Source organism: Rhinichthys klamathensis, unplaced genomic scaffold, assembly GCF_029890125.1.
Source record: "Rhinichthys klamathensis goyatoka isolate OS25496 unplaced genomic scaffold, OSU_Roscu_1.1 h1tg000562l_1, whole genome shotgun sequence".
Lineage (NCBI taxonomy): Eukaryota > Metazoa > Chordata > Actinopteri > Cypriniformes > Leuciscidae > Rhinichthys > Rhinichthys klamathensis.
The window spans coordinates 479,321-498,273 of NW_026607028.1; the positions used below are offsets into that span (position 1 = coordinate 479,321).

At 48.1% G+C, this 18,953-nt stretch overlaps 8 non-coding genes across 8 annotated transcripts; 6 read left to right on the plus strand and 2 right to left on the minus strand.

Moving 5' to 3' along the window:
• The first annotated feature begins 1,096 nt into the window (after positions 1-1,096).
• On the plus strand, positions 1,097-1,169 carry trnar-acg (transfer RNA arginine (anticodon ACG)). Its single transcript has one exon. It is a non-coding gene; the product is annotated as a tRNA-Arg (tRNA).
• A 1,212-nt stretch (positions 1,170-2,381) lies between these two features.
• On the plus strand, positions 2,382-2,454 carry trnar-acg (transfer RNA arginine (anticodon ACG)). Its single transcript has one exon. It is a non-coding gene; the product is annotated as a tRNA-Arg (tRNA).
• A 2,454-nt stretch (positions 2,455-4,908) lies between these two features.
• Positions 4,909-4,995, plus strand: trnay-gua (transfer RNA tyrosine (anticodon GUA)). The gene is given in 2 exon segments: positions 4,909-4,945; positions 4,960-4,995. It is a non-coding gene; the product is annotated as a tRNA-Tyr (tRNA).
• A 1,293-nt stretch (positions 4,996-6,288) lies between these two features.
• Positions 6,289-6,360, minus strand: trnae-cuc (transfer RNA glutamic acid (anticodon CUC)). Its single transcript has one exon. It is a non-coding gene; the product is annotated as a tRNA-Glu (tRNA).
• Positions 6,361-6,958: 598 nt separating this feature from the next.
• On the plus strand, positions 6,959-7,045 carry trnay-gua (transfer RNA tyrosine (anticodon GUA)). Its single transcript is given in 2 exon segments — positions 6,959-6,995; positions 7,010-7,045. It is a non-coding gene; the product is annotated as a tRNA-Tyr (tRNA).
• A 2,070-nt stretch (positions 7,046-9,115) lies between these two features.
• Positions 9,116-9,202, plus strand: trnay-gua (transfer RNA tyrosine (anticodon GUA)). Its single transcript is given in 2 exon segments — positions 9,116-9,152; positions 9,167-9,202. It is a non-coding gene; the product is annotated as a tRNA-Tyr (tRNA).
• A 1,400-nt stretch (positions 9,203-10,602) lies between these two features.
• Positions 10,603-10,674, minus strand: trnae-cuc (transfer RNA glutamic acid (anticodon CUC)). The gene has a single exon. It is a non-coding gene; the product is annotated as a tRNA-Glu (tRNA).
• A 598-nt stretch (positions 10,675-11,272) lies between these two features.
• Positions 11,273-11,359, plus strand: trnay-gua (transfer RNA tyrosine (anticodon GUA)). The gene is given in 2 exon segments: positions 11,273-11,309; positions 11,324-11,359. It is a non-coding gene; the product is annotated as a tRNA-Tyr (tRNA).
• The last annotated feature ends 7,594 nt before the right edge of the window (positions 11,360-18,953 follow it).

The following is an 18,953-nucleotide window of genomic DNA, read 5'->3' on the forward strand; positions in this document are numbered from 1 at the left end:
CACATTTTTCTAATATGTATATAGTTAATAAATCTATTTCTCTATGAAGACTGGTGTGTTGTATTTATTTGTTTTATTACAAACAGCTATTTGTGTCAAGTAGCTGTTCCTTTTCACTCTGAATGAAATAGTATATTAATATAGTGTGAATGCAGTAATAAGGGGGTTATTTTGCCCCTACTGCCATAGAAAACGATTAACTTAATAAATGCGTTTGGACAAAAATGACTATCTTAGTATTACGGATGAAATTTTATAATGAATTCAAATGGTTTACTCCAAAACAAAAATTAAACTTAGAAAAAAAAACAATCGATAAAAATCAAATGCACACACTACTTTCTAAATCAAACTTAGAAACGAAACAATCGATAAAATAATTTTTTTTTATGTGACGTGTGGATTCGAACCTATGACTTCCTGATTTTCTCACTTTTTTTTCTTTCCTTTTCTCCCCCTTCTTCCGCTTCTTCCCCTTCTTATACAGACTATTGTTCCCCAGCTTTAGCTCAGCTGGTAGAGCGGAGGACTGTAGGAGGCAAATTGGCAATCCTTAGGTCGCTGGTTCGACTCCGGCTCGAAGGAGTTCTTTTTCACATACAAACATTTATTTGGCCGTGCTTCTCGACGAGGCCATCAGCGTTTGTTTTCGTAGTCCGCCATTTTGCAATCACGTCCGCCGCTGGAGGGCAAAAGCTCGTTCCCTGACCGGGAACCGAACCTGGGCCGCGGCGGTGAGAGCGCCAAATCCTAACCACTAGACCAGTGTTTCCCAACCCTGCTCCTTGAGGCACACCAACAGTGCACATTTTGGATGTCTCCCTTTTCTGACCCATATATTTCTGGTCTTGGAGTCTCTACTAACGAGCTGATGAGTTGATTCAGGTGTGATCGATTAGGAAGAGTTGGAAAATGTGTAGTGTTGGTGTGCCTCCAGGAACAGGGTTGGGAAACACTGCACTAGACAACCAGGGAAGGTCTGTTGAGCACTTCCCCTCAAGCCCGGCTGTGGGAAAGAAAGAGTAGATGTCATGACAGGCCTCTGCCCAGTCGAACACCAACAGGTCCCGTGTAAGCTCAAGGACAGCTGATCGGTGGGCCAGTGGCGCAATGGATAACGCGTCTGACTACGGATCAGAAGATTCTAGGTTCGACTCCTGGCTGGCTCGCTCTGCCTCTTTTGCTTCGCTGTCAGCCCATAGCCATTTTATTATTCCGTTTTATTAGCCCGTAGTTTTTGTTATTATTATTATTGGATTGGTTGATTAATATTAAAAATTGACAGTCCAACAATAGGCTGCTTTGTCAGTGGGATTACGGTTACCATACAATACCTTGCGTCTTTTCAAATGCATTGCATGAGTACTGTCACAAGGACCTTGCTTTACGACCAGTTTACAGTGTCTGTTATGCCAACGCAGGAATGGCAGGAAACTGAACCCCCTGGGCAAGGCAAATGAGAGCTCCCTCCGGTGAGCCTGATGAAATTGAATTCAGTAAACAATCCCTACGGATCATTCCCATGTTCTTAAAGGGGGCGGTCACACACTAAAAGCCAAAAGGCCTGCTCCAGGCGGGAGGAAGATCCCATATGGTCTAGCGGCGGCCCGGGTTTGACTTCCGGTATGGGAAGCTGGGATTGCCTTTGCTTCACTTATCGAAACAGCCAGCACGTCTGTCTGTGCTAGTAGCACTTTTAGCCAGCGGCGGAGCTTCAGCAACCTGATAGGTTGAGGTTCTGTCCTTCACCAGAGTGCCTTCGATAGGAGGCAAGTTGGCAATCCTTAGGTCACTGGTTCGACTCCGGCTCGAAGGAGTTCATTTTCACGCGCAAACATTTCTTTGGCAGTGCTTCTCAACGAGGCCATCAGCGTTTGATTTCGTAGTCCGCCATTTTGCAAACACGTCCGCCGCTGGAGGGCAAAAGCTCGTTCCCTGACCAGGAACCAAACCTGGGTTGCGGCGGTGAGAGCGCCAAATCCTAAACACTAGACAACTAGGGAAGGTCTGTTGAGTCCTTCCCCTCAAGCCCGGCTGTGGGACTCTATCACATTTCCCAGCAAGACCACTATGGCTTGTATTTTCCTCCAGGAGAGGAGACGTCTCTGACCCTGGATCCCAGTTCTTCCGCTGAGAAACTGTCACAGGCTCTGTAGGAATATCCTAACAACACCACAACTTGCCATGAAAACAAAGCAACCGAGATCCCCAATATGTGAAGCCTCCATCTCAAAGGTTTTTATAGCAGACCCCTCATCGGACCCCTTCCTGACGTTGGCTCGAGGCCTGTTAATGGCATGAGAAAGAGTAGATGTCATGACAGGCCTCTGCCCAGTCGAACACCAACAGGTCCCGTGTAAGCTCAAGGACAGCTGATCGGTGGGCCAGTGGCGCAATGGATAACGCGTCTGACTACGGATCAGAAGATTCTAGGTTCGACTCCTGGCTGGCTCGCTCTGCCTCTTTTGCTTCGCTGTCAGCCCATAGCCATTTTATTATTCCGTTTTATTAGCCCGTAGTTTTTGTTATTATTATTATTGGATTGGTTGATTAATAATAAAAATTGACAGTCCAACAATAGGCTGCTTTGTCAGTGGGATTACGGTTACCATACAATACCATGCGTCTTTTCAAATGCATTGCATGAGTACTGTCACAAGGACCTTGCTTTACGACCAGTTTACAGTGTCTGTTATGCCAACGCAGGAATGGGAGGAAACTGAACCCCCTGGGCAAGGCAAATGAGAGCTCCCTCCGGTGAGCCTGATGAAATTGAATTCAGTAAACAATCCCTTCGGATCATTCCCATGTTCTTAAAGGGGGCGGTCACACACTAAAAGCCAAAAGGCCTGCTCAGGGCGGGAGGAAGATCCCATATGGTCTAGCAGTGCTTCTCGACGAGGCCATCAGCACTTGATTTCTTTGTCCGCCATTTTGCAATCACGTCCGCCGCTGGAGGGCAAAAGCTCGTTCGCTGACCGGGAACCGAACCTGGGTTGCGGCGGTGAGAGCGCCAAATCCTAAACACTAGACAACCAGGGAAGGTCTGTTGAGCCCTTCCCCTCAAGCCCGGCTGTGGGACTCTATCACATTTCCCAGCAAGACCACTATGGCTTGTATTTTCCTCCAGGAGAGGAGACGTCTCTGACCTTGGATCCTAGTTCTTCCGCTGAGAAACTGTCACAGGCTCTGTAGGAATATCCTAACAACACCACAACTTGCCATGAAAACAAAGCAACCGACATCCCCAATATGTGAAGCCTCCATCTCAAAGGTTTTTTATAGCAGGCCCCTCATCGGACCCCTTCCTGACGTTGGCTCGAGGCCTGTTAATGGCATGAGAAAGAGTAGATGTCATGACAGGCCTCTGCCCAGTCGAACACCAACAGGTCGCGTGTAAGCTCAAGGACAGCTGATCGGTGGGCCAGTGGCGCAATGGATAACGCGTCTGACTACGGATCAGAAGATTCTAGGTTTGACTCCTGGCTGGCTCGCTCTGCCTCTTTTGCTTCGCTGTCAGCCCATAGCCATTTTATTATTCCGTTTTATTAGCCCGTAGTTTTTGTTATTATTATTATTGGATTGGTTGATTAATATTAAAAATTGACAGTCCAACAATAGGCTGCTTTGTCAGTGGGATTACGGTTACCATACAATACCATGCGTCTTTTCAAATGCATTGCATGAGTACTGTCACAAGGACCTTGCTTTACGACCAGTTTACAGTGTCTGTTATGCCAACGCAGGAATGGGAGGAAACTGAACCCCCTGGGCAAGGCAAATGAGAGCTCCCTCCGGTGAGCCTGATGAAATTGAATTCAGTAAACAATCCCTACGGATCATTCCCATGTTCTTAAAGGGGGCGGTCACACACTAAAAGCCAAAAGGCCTGCTCCAGGCGGGAGGACGATCCCATATGGTCTAGCGGCGGCCCGGGTTTGACTTCCGGTATGGGAAGCTGGGGTTGCCTTTGCTTCACTTATCGAAACAGCCAGCACGTCTGTCTGTGCTAGTAGCACTTTTAGCCAGCGGCGGAGCTTCAGCAACCTGATAGGTTGAGGTTCTGTCCTTGACCAGAGTGCCTTCGATAGGAGGCAAGTTGGCAATTCTTAGGTCACTGGTTCGACTCCGGCTCGAAGGAGTTCATTTTCACGCACAAACATTTCTTTGGCAGTGCTTCTCAACGAGGCCATCAGCACTTGATTTCGTTGTCCGCCATTTTGCAATCACGACCGCCGCTGGAGGGCAAAAGCTCATTCCCTGACCGGGAATCGAACCCGCGCCGAATCCTAACCACTAGACCACCAGGGAAGGTCTGTTGAGTCCTTCCCCTCAAGCCCGGCTGTGGGACTCTACCACATTTCCCAGCAAGACCACTAGGGCTTGTATTTTCCTCCAGGAGAAAATTGACAGTCCAACAATAGGCTGCTTTGTCAGTGGGATTACGGTTACCATACAATACCATGCGTCTTTTCAAATGCATTGCATGAGTACTGTCACAAGGACCTTGCTTTACGACCAGTTTACAGTGTCTGTTATGCCAACGCAGGAATGGGAGGAAACTGAACCCCCTGGGCAAGGCAAATGAGAGCTCCCTCCGGTGAGCCTGATGAAATTGAATTCAGTAAACAATCCCTTCGGATCATTCCCATGTTCTTAAAGGGGGCGGTCACACACTAAAAGCCAAAAGGCCTGCTCAGGGCGGGAGGAAGATCCCATATGGTCTAGCAGTCAGGATTCTAGTTTTCACCCAGGCTGCCCGGATTCCGCTCCCGGTATGGGAAGCTGGGTTTGCCTTTACTTCACTTATCGAAACAGCCAGCACGTCTGTCTGTGCTAGTAGCACTTTTAGCCAGCGGCGGAGCTTCAGAAACCTGATAGGTTGAGGTTCTGTCCCCAACCAGCGTGCCTTCGATAGCTCAGCTGGTAGAGCGGAGGACTGTAGGAGGCAAATTGGCAATCCTTAGGTCGCTGGTTCGACTCCGGCTCGAAGGAGTTCTTTTTCACATGCAAACATTTATTTGGCCGTGCTTCTCGACGAGGCCATCAGCGTTTGTTTTCGTAGTCCGCCATTTTGCAATCACGTCCGCCGCTGGAGGGCAAAAGCTCGTTCCCTGACCGGGAACCGAACCTGGGCCGCGGCGGTGAGAGCGCCAAATCCTAACCACTAGACAACCAGGGAAGGTCTGTTGAGCCCTTCCCCTCAAGCCCGGCTGTGGGACTCTATCACATTTCCCAGCAAGACCACTATGGCTTGTATTTTCCTCCAGGAGAGGAGACGTCTCTGACTCTGGATCCCAGTTCTTCCGCTGAGAAACTGTCACAGGCTCTGTAGGAATATCCTAACAACACCACAACTTGCCATGAAAACAAAGCAACCGAGATCCCCAATATGTGAAGCCTCCATCTCAAAGGTTTTTATAGCAGGCCCCTCATCGGACCCCTTCCTGACGTTGGCTCGAGGCCTGTTAATGGCATGAGAAAGAGTAGATGTCATGACAGGCCTCTGCCCAGTCGAACACCAACAGGTCCCGTGTAAGCTCAAGGACACCTGATCGGTGGGCCAGTGGCGCAATGGATAACGCGTCTGACTACGGATCAGAAGATTCTAGGTTCGACTCCTGGCTTGCTTGCTCTGCCTCTTTTGCTTCGCTGTCAGCCCATAGCCATTTTATTATTCCGTTTTATTAGCCCGTAGTTTTTGTTATTATTGTTATTGGATTGGTTGATTAATATTAAAAATTGACAGTCCAACAATAGGCTGCTTTGTCAGTGGGATTACGGGAGGAAACTGAACCCCCTGGGCAAGGCAAATGAGAGCTCCCTCCGGTGAGCCTGATGAAATTGAATTCAGTAAACAATCCCTACGGATCATTCCCATGTTCTTAAAGGGGGCAGTCACACACTAAAAGCCAAAAGGCCTGCTCCAGGCGGGAGGACGATCCCATATGGTCTAGCGGCGGCCCGGGTTTGACTTCCGGTATGGGAAGCTGGGGTTGCCTTTGCTTCACTTATCGAAACAGCCAGCACGTCTGTCTGTGCTAGTAGCACTTTTAGCCAGCGGCGGAGCTTCAGCAACCTGATAGGTTGAGGTTCTGTCCCTGACCAGAGTGCCTTCGATAGGAGGCAAGTTGGCAATCCTTAGGTCACTGGTTCGACTCCGGCTCGAAGGAGTTCATTTTCACGCGCAAACATTTCTTTGGCAGTGCTTCTCGACGAGGCCATCAGCACTTGATTTCGTTGTCCGCCATTTTGCAATCACGAACGCCGCTGGAGGGCGAAAGCTCATTCCCTGACCGGGAATCGAACCCGGGCCGCGGCGGTGAGAGCGCCGAATCCTAACCACTAGACCACCAGGGAAGGTCTGTTGAGTCCTTCCCCTCAAGCCCGGCTGTGGGACTCTACCACATTTCCCAGCAAGACCACTAGGGCTTGTATTTTCCTCCAGGAGAAAATTGACAGTCCAACAATAGGCTGCTTTGTCAGTGGGATTACGGTTACCATACAATACCATGCGTCTTTTCAAATGCATTGCATGAGTACTGTCACAAGGACCTTGCTTTACGACCAGTTTACAGTGTCTGTTATGCCAACGCAGGAATGGGAGGAAACTGAACCCCCTGGGCAAGGCAAATGAGAGCTCCCTCCGGTGAGCCTGATGAAATTGAATTCAGTAAACAATCCCTTCGGATCATTCCCATGTTCTTAAAGGGGGCGGTCACACACTAAAAGCCAAAAGGCCTGCTCAGGGCGGGAGGAAGATCCCATATGGTCTAGCAGTCAGGATTCCTAGTTTTCACCCAGGCGGCCCGGATTCGGCTCCCGGTATGGGAAGCTGGGTTTGCCTTTACTTCACTTATCGAAACAGCCAGCACGTCTGTCTGTGCTAGTAGCACTTTTAGCCAGCGGCGGAGCTTCAGAAACCTGATAGGTTGAGGTTCTGTCCCCAACCAGCGTGCCTTCGATAGCTCAGCTGGTAGAGCGGAGGACTGTAGGAGGCAAATTGGCAATCCTTAGGTCGCTGGTTCGACTCCGGCTCGAAGGAGTTCTTTTTCACATGCAAACATTTATTTGGCCGTGCTTCTCGACGAGGCCATCAGCGTTTGTTTTCGTAGTCCGCCATTTTGCAATCACGTCCGCCGCTGGAGGGCAAAAGCTCGTTCCCTGACCGGGAACCGAACCTGGGCCGCGGCGGTGAGAGCGCCAAATCCTAACCACTAGACAACCAGGGAAGGTCTGTTGAGCCCTTCCCCTCAAGCCCGGCTGTGGGACTCTATCACATTTCCCAGCAAGACCACTATGGCTTGTATTTTCCTCCAGGAGAGGAGACGTCTCTGACTCTGGATCCCAGTTCTTCCGCTGAGAAACTGTCACAGGCTCTGTAGGAATATCCTAACAACACCACAACTTGCCATGAAAACAAAGCAACCGAGATCCCCAATATGTGAAGCCTCCATCTCAAAGGTTTTTATAGCAGGCCCCTCATCGGACCCCTTCCTGACGTTGGCTCGAGGCCTGTTAATGGCATGAGAAAGAGTAGATGTCATGACAGGCCTCTGCCCAGTCGAACACCAACAGGTCCCGTGTAAGCTCAAGGACAGCTGATCGGTGGGCCAGTGGCGCAATGGATAACACGTCTGACTACGGATCAGAAGATTCTAGGTTTGACACCTGGCTGGCTCGCTCTGCCTCTTTTGCTTCGCTGTCAGCCCATAGCCATTTTATTATTCCGTTTTATTAGCCCGTAGTTTTTGTTATTCTTATTATTGGATTGGTTGATTAATATTAAAAATTGACAGTCCAACAATAGGCGGCTTTGTCAGTGGGATTACGGTTACCATACAATACCATGCGTCTTTTCAAATGCATTGCATGAGTACTGTCACAAGGACCTTGCTTTACGACCAGTTTACAGTGTCTGTTATGCCAACGCAGGAATGGGAGGAAACTGAACCCCCTGGGCAAGGCAAATGAGAGCTCCCTCCGGTGAGCCTGATGAAATTGAATTCAGTAAACAATCCCTACGGATCATTCCCATGTTCTTAAAGGGGGCGGTCACACACTAAAAGCCAAAAGGCCTGCTCCAGGCGGGAGGAAGATCCCATATGGTCTAGCGGCGGCCCGGGTTTGACTTCCGGTATGGGAAGCTGGGGTTGCCTTTGCTTCACTTATCGAAACAGCCAGCACGTCTGTCTGTGCTAGTAGCACTTTTAGCCAGCGGCGGAGCTTCAGCAACCTGATAGGTTGAGGTTCTGTCCCTGACCAGAGTGCCTTCGATAGGAGGCAAGTTGGCAATCCTTAGGTCACTGGTTCGACTCCGGCTCGAAGGAGTTCATTTTCACGCGCAAACATTTCTTTGGCAGTGCTTCTCGACGAGGCCATCAGCACTTGATTTCGTTGTCCGCCATTTTGCAATCACGACCGCCGCTGGAGGGCAAAAGCTCATTCCCTGAACGGGAATCGAACCCGAGCCGCGGCGGTGAGAGCGCCGAATCCTAACCACTAGACCACCAGGGAAGGTCTGTTGAGTCCTTCCCCTCAAGCCCGGCTGTGGGACTCTACCACATTTCCCAGCAAGACCACTAGGGCTTGTATTTTCCTCCAGGAGAAAATTGACAGTCCAACAATAGGCTGCTTTGTCAGTGGGATTACGGTTACCATACAATACCATGCGTCTTTTCAAATGCATTGCATGAGTACTGTCACAAGGACCTTGCTTTACGACCAGTTTACAGTGTCTGTTATGCCAACGCAGGAATGGGAGGAAACTGAACCCCCTGGGCAAGGCAAATGAGAGCTCCCTCCGGTGAGCCTGATGAAATTGAATTCAGTAAACAATCCCTTCGGATCATTCCCATGTTCTTAAAGGGGGCGGTCACACACTAAAAGCCAAAAGGCCTGCTCAGGGCGGGAGGAAGATCCCATATGGTCTAGCAGTCAGGATTCCTAGTTTTCACCCAGGCGGCCCGGATTCGGCTCCCGGTATGGGAAGCTGGGTTTGCCTTTACTTCACTTATCGAAACAGCCAGCACGTCTGTCTGTGCTAGTAGCACTTTTAGCCAGCGGCGGAGCTTCAGCAACCTGATAGGTTGAGGTTCTGTCCCCAACCAGCGTGCCTTCGATAGCTCAGCTGGTAGAGCGGAGGACTGTAGGAGGCAAATTGGCAATCCTTAGGTCGCTGGTTCGACTCCGGCTCGAAGGAGTTCTTTTTCACATGCAAACATTTATTTGGCCGTGCTTCTCGGCAAGGAAATCAGCATTTGTTTTCGTAGTCCGCCATTTTGCAATCACGTCCGCCGCTGGAGGGCAAAAGCTAGTTCCCTGACCGGGAACCGAACCTGGGCCGCGGCGGTGAGAGCGCCAAATCCTAACAACTAGACAACCAGGGAAGGTCTGTTGAGCCCTTCCCCTCAAGCCCAGCTGTGGGACTCTATCACATTTCCCAGCAAGACCACTATGGCTTGTATTTTCCTCCAGGAGAGGAGACGTCTCTGACCCTGGATCCCAGTTCTTCCGCTGAGAAACTGTCACAGGCTCTGTAGGAATATCCTAACAACACCACAACTTGCCATGAAAACAAAGCAACCGAGATCCCCAATATGTGAAGCCTCCATCTCGAAGGTTTTTATAGCAGGCCCCTCATCGGACCCCTTCCTGACGTTGGCTCGAGGCCTGTTAATGGCATGAGAAAGAGTAGATGTCATGACAGGCCTCTGCCCAGTCGAACACCAACAGGTCCCGTGTAAGCTCAAGGACAGCTGATCGGTGGGCCAGTGGCGCAATGGATAACGCGTCTGACTACGGATCAGAAGATTCTAGGTTTGACTCCTGGCTGGCTCGCTCTGCCTCTTTTGCTTCGCTGTCAGCCCATAGCCATTTTATTATTCCGTTTTATTAGCCCGTAGTTTTTGTTATTCTTATTATTGGATTGGTTGATTAATATTAAAAATTGACAGTCCAACAATAGGCTGCTTTGTCAGTGGGATTACGGTTACCATACAATACCATGCGTCTTTTCAAATGCATTGCATGAGTACTGTCACAAGGACCTTGCTTTACGACCAGTTTACAGTGTCTGTTATGCCAACGCAGGAATGGGAGGAAACTGAACCCCCTGGGCAAGGCAAATGAGAGCTCCCTCCGGTGAGCCTGATGAAATTGAATTCAGTAAACAATCCCTACGGATCATTCCCATGTTCTTAAAGGGGGCAGTCACACACTAAAAGCCAAAAGGCCTGCTCCAGGCGGGAGGACGATCCCATATGGTCTAGCGGCGGCCCGGGTTTGACTTCCGGTATGGGAAGCTGGGGTTGCCTTTGCTTCACTTATCGAAACAGCCAGCACGTCTGTCTGTGCTAGTAGCACTTTTAGCCAGCGGCGGAGCTTCAGCAACCTGATAGGTTGAGGTTCTGTCCCTGACCAGAGTGCCTTCGATAGGAGGCAAGTTGGCAATCCTTAGGTCACTGGTTCGACTCCGGCTCGAAGGAGTTCATTTTCACGCGCAAACATTTCTTTGGCAGTGCTTCTCGACGAGGCCATCAGCACTTGATTTCGTTGTCCGCCATTTTGCAATCACGAACGCCGCTGGAGGGCGAAAGCTCATTCCCTGACCGGGAATCGAACCCGGGCCGCGGCGGTGAGAGCGCCGAATCCTAACCACTAGACCACCAGGGAAGGTCTGTTGAGTCCTTCCCCTCAAGCCCGGCTGTGGGACTCTACCACATTTCCCAGCAAGACCACTAGGGCTTGTATTTTCCTCCAGGAGAAAATTGACAGTCCAACAATAGGCTGCTTTGTCAGTGGGATTACGGTTACCATACAATACCATGCGTCTTTTCAAATGCATTGCATGAGTACTGTCACAAGGACCTTGCTTTACGACCAGTTTACAGTGTCTGTTATGCCAACGCAGGAATGGGAGGAAACTGAACCCCCTGGGCAAGGCAAATGAGAGCTCCCTCCGGTGAGCCTGATGAAATTGAATTCAGTAAACAATCCCTTCGGATCATTCCCATGTTCTTAAAGGGGGCGGTCACACACTAAAAGCCAAAAGGCCTGCTCAGGGCGGGAGGAAGATCCCATATGGTCTAGCAGTCAGGATTCCTAGTTTTCACCCAGGCGGCCCGGATTCGGCTCCCGGTATGGGAAGCTGGGTTTGCCTTTACTTCACTTATCGAAACAGCCAGCACGTCTGTCTGTGCTAGTAGCACTTTTAGCCAGCGGCGGAGCTTCAGAAACCTGATAGGTTGAGGTTCTGTCCCCAACCAGCGTGCCTTCGATAGCTCAGCTGGTAGAGCGGAGGACTGTAGGAGGCAAATTGGCAATCCTTAGGTCGCTGGTTCGACTCCGGCTCGAAGGAGTTCTTTTTCACATGCAAACATTTATTTGGCCGTGCTTCTCGACGAGGCCATCAGCGTTTGTTTTCGTAGTCCGCCATTTTGCAATCACGTCCGCCGCTGGAGGGCAAAAGCTCGTTCCCTGACCGGGAACCGAACCTGGGCCGCGGCGGTGAGAGCGCCAAATCCTAACCACTAGACAACCAGGGAAGGTCTGTTGAGCCCTTCCCCTCAAGCCCGGCTGTGGGACTCTATCACATTTCCCAGCAAGACCACTATGGCTTGTATTTTCCTCCAGGAGAGGAGACGTCTCTGACTCTGGATCCCAGTTCTTCCGCTGAGAAACTGTCACAGGCTCTGTAGGAATATCCTAACAACACCACAACTTGCCATGAAAACAAAGCAACCGAGATCCCCAATATGTGAAGCCTCCATCTCAAAGGTTTTTATAGCAGGCCCCTCATCGGACCCCTTCCTGACGTTGGCTCGAGGCCTGTTAATGGCATGAGAAAGAGTAGATGTCATGACAGGCCTCTGCCCAGTCGAACACCAACAGGTCCCGTGTAAGCTCAAGGACAGCTGATCGGTGGGCCAGTGGCGCAATGGATAACACGTCTGACTACGGATCAGAAGATTCTAGGTTTGACACCTGGCTGGCTCGCTCTGCCTCTTTTGCTTCGCTGTCAGCCCATAGCCATTTTATTATTCCGTTTTATTAGCCCGTAGTTTTTGTTATTCTTATTATTGGATTGGTTGATTAATATTAAAAATTGACAGTCCAACAATAGGCGGCTTTGTCAGTGGGATTACGGTTACCATACAATACCATGCGTCTTTTCAAATGCATTGCATGAGTACTGTCACAAGGACCTTGCTTTACGACCAGTTTACAGTGTCTGTTATGCCAACGCAGGAATGGGAGGAAACTGAACCCCCTGGGCAAGGCAAATGAGAGCTCCCTCCGGTGAGCCTGATGAAATTGAATTCAGTAAACAATCCCTACGGATCATTCCCATGTTCTTAAAGGGGGCGGTCACACACTAAAAGCCAAAAGGCCTGCTCCAGGCGGGAGGAAGATCCCATATGGTCTAGCGGCGGCCCGGGTTTGACTTCCGGTATGGGAAGCTGGGGTTGCCTTTGCTTCACTTATCGAAACAGCCAGCACGTCTGTCTGTGCTAGTAGCACTTTTAGCCAGCGGCGGAGCTTCAGCAACCTGATAGGTTGAGGTTCTGTCCCTGACCAGAGTGCCTTCGATAGGAGGCAAGTTGGCAATCCTTAGGTCACTGGTTCGACTCCGGCTCGAAGGAGTTCATTTTCACGCGCAAACATTTCTTTGGCAGTGCTTCTCGACGAGGCCATCAGCACTTGATTTCGTTGTCCGCCATTTTGCAATCACGACCGCCGCTGGAGGGCAAAAGCTCATTCCCTGAACGGGAATCGAACCCGAGCCGCGGCGGTGAGAGCGCCGAATCCTAACCACTAGACCACCAGGGAAGGTCTGTTGAGTCCTTCCCCTCAAGCCCGGCTGTGGGACTCTACCACATTTCCCAGCAAGACCACTAGGGCTTGTATTTTCCTCCAGGAGAAAATTGACAGTCCAACAATAGGCTGCTTTGTCAGTGGGATTACGGTTACCATACAATACCATGCGTCTTTTCAAATGCATTGCATGAGTACTGTCACAAGGACCTTGCTTTACGACCAGTTTACAGTGTCTGTTATGCCAACGCAGGAATGGGAGGAAACTGAACCCCCTGGGCAAGGCAAATGAGAGCTCCCTCCGGTGAGCCTGATGAAATTGAATTCAGTAAACAATCCCTTCGGATCATTCCCATGTTCTTAAAGGGGGCGGTCACACACTAAAAGCCAAAAGGCCTGCTCAGGGCGGGAGGAAGATCCCATATGGTCTAGCAGTGCTTCTCGACGAGGCCATCAGCACTTGATTTCTTTGTCCGCCATTTTGCAATCACGACCGCCGCTGGAGGGCAAAAGCTCGTTCCCTGACCGGGAACCGAACCTGGGCCGCGGCGGTGAGAGCGCCAAATCCTAACAACTAGACAACCAGGGAAGGTCTGTTGAGCCCTTCCCCTCAAGCCCAGCTGTGGGACTCTATCACATTTCCCAGCAAGACCACTATGGCTTGTATTTTCCTCCAGGAGAGGAGACGTCTCTGACCCTGGATCCCAGTTCTTCCGCTGAGAAACTGTCACAGGCTCTGTAGGAATATCCTAACAACACCACAACTTGCCATGAAAACAAAGCAACCGAGATCCCCAATATGTGAAGCCTCCATCTCGAAGGTTTTTATAGCAGGCCCCTCATCGGACCCCTTCCTGACGTTGGCTCGAGGCCTGTTAATGGCATGAGAAAGAGTAGATGTCATGACAGGCCTCTGCCCAGTCGAACACCAACAGGTCCCGTGTAAGCTCAAGGACAGCTGATCGGTGGGCCAGTGGCGCAATGGATAACGCGTCTGACTACGGATCAGAAGATTCTAGGTTTGACTCCTGGCTGGCTCGCTCTGCCTCTTTTGCTTCGCTGTCAGCCCATAGCCATTTTATTATTCCGTTTTATTAGCCCGTAGTTTTTGTTATTCTTATTATTGGATTGGTTGATTAATATTAAAAATTGACAGTCCAACAATAGGCTGCTTTGTCAGTGGGATTACGGTTACCATACAATACCATGCGTCTTTTCAAATGCATTGCATGAGTACTGTCACAAGGACCTTGCTTTACGACCAGTTTACAGTGTGTAGCAGGTAGCGCTATGTAGTGCACCGTAGCTACTCCGTTTCTGTGTGTATCATCTGTATATCAGGATACACGCTATGGACCAGAACTCTAAGTTCGTTACAGAGGGCAAAATGAGGTAAAACACATTAACACTAAACCAAGACAGACCAGGAAAATTACTTTTACTGAGATGGTTTCCTTTTACTTTGCAGGAAAATGTAAAATGAATGTAAAATAAAAAGAAATAACAATAAACAATAAAATTGTATAAAACAATGGAATTGTCTCTTTCTCTTTCCCTTTAAGATATGTAGGTTTTGAGCTCCTTTGTGGTTACTTGATCTAATTAAATCTATTTGTATTATATTTATTTACTTTGGTATTTAAATCGTGTTCTTTTGTATATCAATTTGTTTTTAATAGACTTAAATTCAATTTTAGTTTTATGTAATTTCTCGTGTTCTAATTTATTATAGTTTTTTGGAGCTTTGTTTCTTATTAATTTGGCTGAGTTAGAACCTTTAACCCAGAATAGAAAATACAATTCACATAACAGATTACTTCAAGAAAAATAACAATTCAACTGAAAATAATACAAAACTTAACAGCAACTCACTGTAGATAAACAGTTCTCAGTCCATGGAACAATTCTGTATGCAAACACAATTAGTCCTTTGAATCCAACGATGAAATCAACAAATATGAAAGTCTCTTGGTATGGTGTAGTGCAAAAATGTCTGTAGTGCAACAATCAGTTCTGTACGATACTCAGTGTTGAGGTAATTGCTGAGAAATACCACTAAGCATGAATTCCACTTGTGACATCAGATAAGGCACGGATCACACGATGAATCACAGGATTTCTTGTCTCTTTTAGGACTTTTCAGCTGGGAGGCTCGCCATCTCAGGATCACAGCTTTTTTTCCGAATCTCAAAAAAAAACCTGACCAAATCCGGGGGATTTCAATACACAATTAATCAGTCACATCGGATTCTACAGGGCTCGCAATCGGCTATCATCCACTCCAAAATCAATCATTTATCACACTTTTGATCCACTTTGATTTCACTCGCGATCTGTGAAGCTCGTGCTCTCTGCAATTATGCGTCTCGTTTCAGTGACGTCATACACAGCGCCCGTCTAATGACAAACGTCACGCTTTAATTATTCAAGTTAATTTAATTATTTTAATGTTCATGGCACAGCAGAATGACTTTGGCAACACATTATGTTACTTATTTAAGCATTTTGAGTGACAATATAATTATTACAAATTATATATTTTTTTTTTGATCAGCTCAATTTTGACCTGGGTTACACCCTCCCCTCTTAAGTCTATGCAAGTCCCTTTGCATGGCTGTAACCTAAGTATTAGGGTTTGGAGTGTCTAATTGATCTGGGTTGTTCTGCAAGTGACTCGACAAAGGCAGTGTTCAAACCCTGAAGCAAGGATTGAATTATGGATATCATTGGGTTTCCCAACTCTGGGTAAGTCAATCTTTTTGACTTCTGCTTTACTCTTCTAGACTTTCTTAGATGACTTTCATCCTCACTTTCATCTTGATCTGTTGCTTCCTCAGATTCAGCTGACTCCAGTCTGCTTCTCTGCAATGGAACATCAGGTACAGTTTCCTCAATTTGCACAGCATGCGTGTCATCGTCTTTTCCCTTTTTGTTTCCACCAGGTACATCTAGTGTCTGCTGTTCTACTTGAGGTGAGTGGTTTCTTTCTTTCAAGTTTTCCCTTACAGGTTCTGCATGACCGGATGAAGATTCAGCTTCGGGTAAGTACTGTGTATCAGCTGAGGTTTCGGTACCAGGTAAGTACTCTGCTTCAGGCGGAATCATCGTCTCGGAATCATCATTTGGGACTGATGGTATGTCAGGTGAGATTTCGTTTGCAGGATTAGAGTTAAGAGGAGCCTCTACATGCTTCCTTATGACATTGTATTCCCGGATGAACCTTTCTGAGGTAATAGCTGGCACTTCAGAGATCTGGGGTACATAGTCATCCTCATCAGAACTTTGGTAGTTCTCAGGACATTCCTCAGCTTCCTCATCTCTGCTTTGTCTGGTTACCCGTTTTTTCAGAGGTTTTATCACATCAACCTCATCCTCAGCAAGTGAAGACAAAAATCCACAAGGTAGCAACAAATCTCTATGCAGTGTTCGTAAGGGACCTTCTTGTCTCTCAGGTCTCACTGTGTAGACAGGTAGTTCACCCGCACGTCCTACTACAACATGTACCACAGGATCCCACCTGTCGGCCAGTTTATGTTTCCCACGTAACCTCACGTTTCTGACCAGCACACGGTCACCTTCTTCCAGAGACGACTCAGTCACTCTGCGGTCGAAATGGACTTTGTTCCTTTCGGCAGTTTTGGCTGCATTCTTCTGAGCTAGCTTGTAGCTTTCCTGAAGATGAGTTTTCAATGACTGCACATACTGTGAATGAAACTTGGGACTTTCATGATTCACTGAGGTGTTATAAATTAAGTCTACAGGCAATCTTGGCTGTCGTCCGAACATAAGTTCATACGGTGTGAATCCTGTAGTCTCGTGTTTTGTACAATTGTAAGCATGTACCAATGGTTTCACAAAGTCTTTCCAACGTGTCTTCTCCTGAGCTTTCAAAGTACCAAGCATTCCTAGTAGAGTGCGGTTGAAACGCTCAACCGGGTTCCCTCTAGGATGGTAAGGTGTAGTTCTGACCTTTTTGATGCCAGCGATTTCACAGAGTTCTTTTATTGTCCTGGACTCAAAATCAGGTCCTTGGTCGCTGTGGAGCTTTTCAGGCACACCATAATGAACTATAAAGTTCTCCCAGAGACTCTTGGCGACTGTTCTGGCTTTTTGGTTTGGGGTGGGAACTGCGACCGCATACTTGGTGAAGAAGTCTGTTATCACCAAGATATCTTTGGTGTTGCTACGGTCGGGTTCCAATGACAAAAAGTCCATGCACACTAACTCTAGTGGCCGGGTGACTTGTATGTTCACTAGAGGTGCTGCTCTTTCTGGCAAAGTCTTTCTACACACACAGCGACTGCAGGTCTTGACTTTGTTTTCAACATCAGCAGCCATCCTGGGCCAATAGAATCGGGACCGGATGAGATCAAGAGTCCGTTCTATTCCCATGTGACCCATGTTGTCATGCAGACTCTCCATGGTCATGGCTCTTAAGTCAGGTGGAAGGACAAGTTGGTAAGTCGTGCAGTCTCCAACAGTTCTTTTGCGATAGAGAACACCATCCCTTAGCTCAAGTTTTCTCCATTCCCTTAACAGGAAAGGAAGTTCTGGAAGCTCACGTCTCAGTGCAGGTAAGACAGTGTCTCCTGATTCTAATTGAATAATTACTTCTCGCATGGCTGGGTCTTTTCTCTGTTTTTCTTTTAACTCTTGTTCTGACATACAGGGAACAACTGAAGATCCTTCCATCTGCTCGTAATCTTCTGGAATCGCTTCCGGGCACATAGAGCGTGACTCAACTAGAGTGATACAACTGCTGTCACCAGCTTGACATAATGAATGCTTGTCACAGATTGCTTGTATTACGTCAGTGGAAACAAGGGTGGAATTGGCCGCTTCAGGTGAGTGATACAAGGTAAACTGGCGTATTCGATCTTGTTCTTTCTGAGATGGTAAATCATTCACCAGATCACCATGAGGCCGTCTTGAGAGTGCATCTGCGTCGAGATTGCTCTTCCCAGGACGATACTGGAGGGTAAAGGAGAAAGTAGACAAGGCAGACAACCACCTATAGCTAGTCGCATCCAACTTGGCTGAGGTTAAAACATAAGTGAGGGGGTTGCTGTCTGTGATCACCTTGAAACTACTCCCATACAGATAGTCGCAAAACTTTTCAGTAACCACCCATTTCAGGGCTAGGAATTCCAGCTTGTGGGCAGGATACCTGGCCTCGCTCTTTGACAATCCTCGACTGGCATATGCAATTACTCGTAGCACGCCCTCTTGCTCTTGATAGAGCGCTGCACCTAGTCCGGTAGTGCTCGCATCTGTATGGAGCACATACGGCAACCCAGGGTCTGCAAATCCTAATACTGGTGCTTCAGTGAGTTTTTCGATGAGTGTTTCAAATACTTGCTGGCAGTCATTGGTCCATCGCCCTCCAAAAGGCACTTTGGGATCAAGGTAGGCTTTTTCCTTACTTTTCATCTTGCAACTTTTCTGAAGAGGAGGATATCCCATGGTTAGTTCATTCAATGGCTTCACTATTTTCGCATAGTCCTTAATAAATCGTCGGTAATAACCGGAGAAACCCAGAAAGGAACGCAACTCTTTCAGATTTCTTGGACTTGGCCAGGTCTTAATGGCTTCTATCTTTTGGGGATCCGTCTCCACACCGTTTTCTGAGACGATGTGACCGAGGTATTTCACTGACGTCTGAAAAAACTTGCATTTCTCCAATGAAAGCTTTAAACCATAATCTTTCAAGCGTCCCAAAACCTGAAGAAGGCGTCTCTCATGCTCTTCTAAAGTATCTGAGAAGACAATCAAATCGTCCAAGAACACTAGGACTTCTGAAAGGTTGATGTCACCCATGCACTTCTCCATCAGCCTTTGGAAGGTGCTGGGAGCGTTAGTGATGCCCTGAGGCATCCTATTAAACTCCCAAAAGCCCAATGGGCATACGAAGGCGGTCTTGGGTTTGTCTTTCTCTTCTACTTCGATCTGGTAATACCCAGATTTGAGATCGAGCACTGAGAACCATTTCGAACCTCGAAGTGCTGAAAAGGTTTCCTCCAAGTTGGGTAAGGCATATGCATCCTTGATAGTCTGAATATTCAACTTGCGGTAATCAATGCAAAGTCTTATATCGCCATTCTTCTTCCTTACTACGACGATAGGAGAAGAAAAAGATG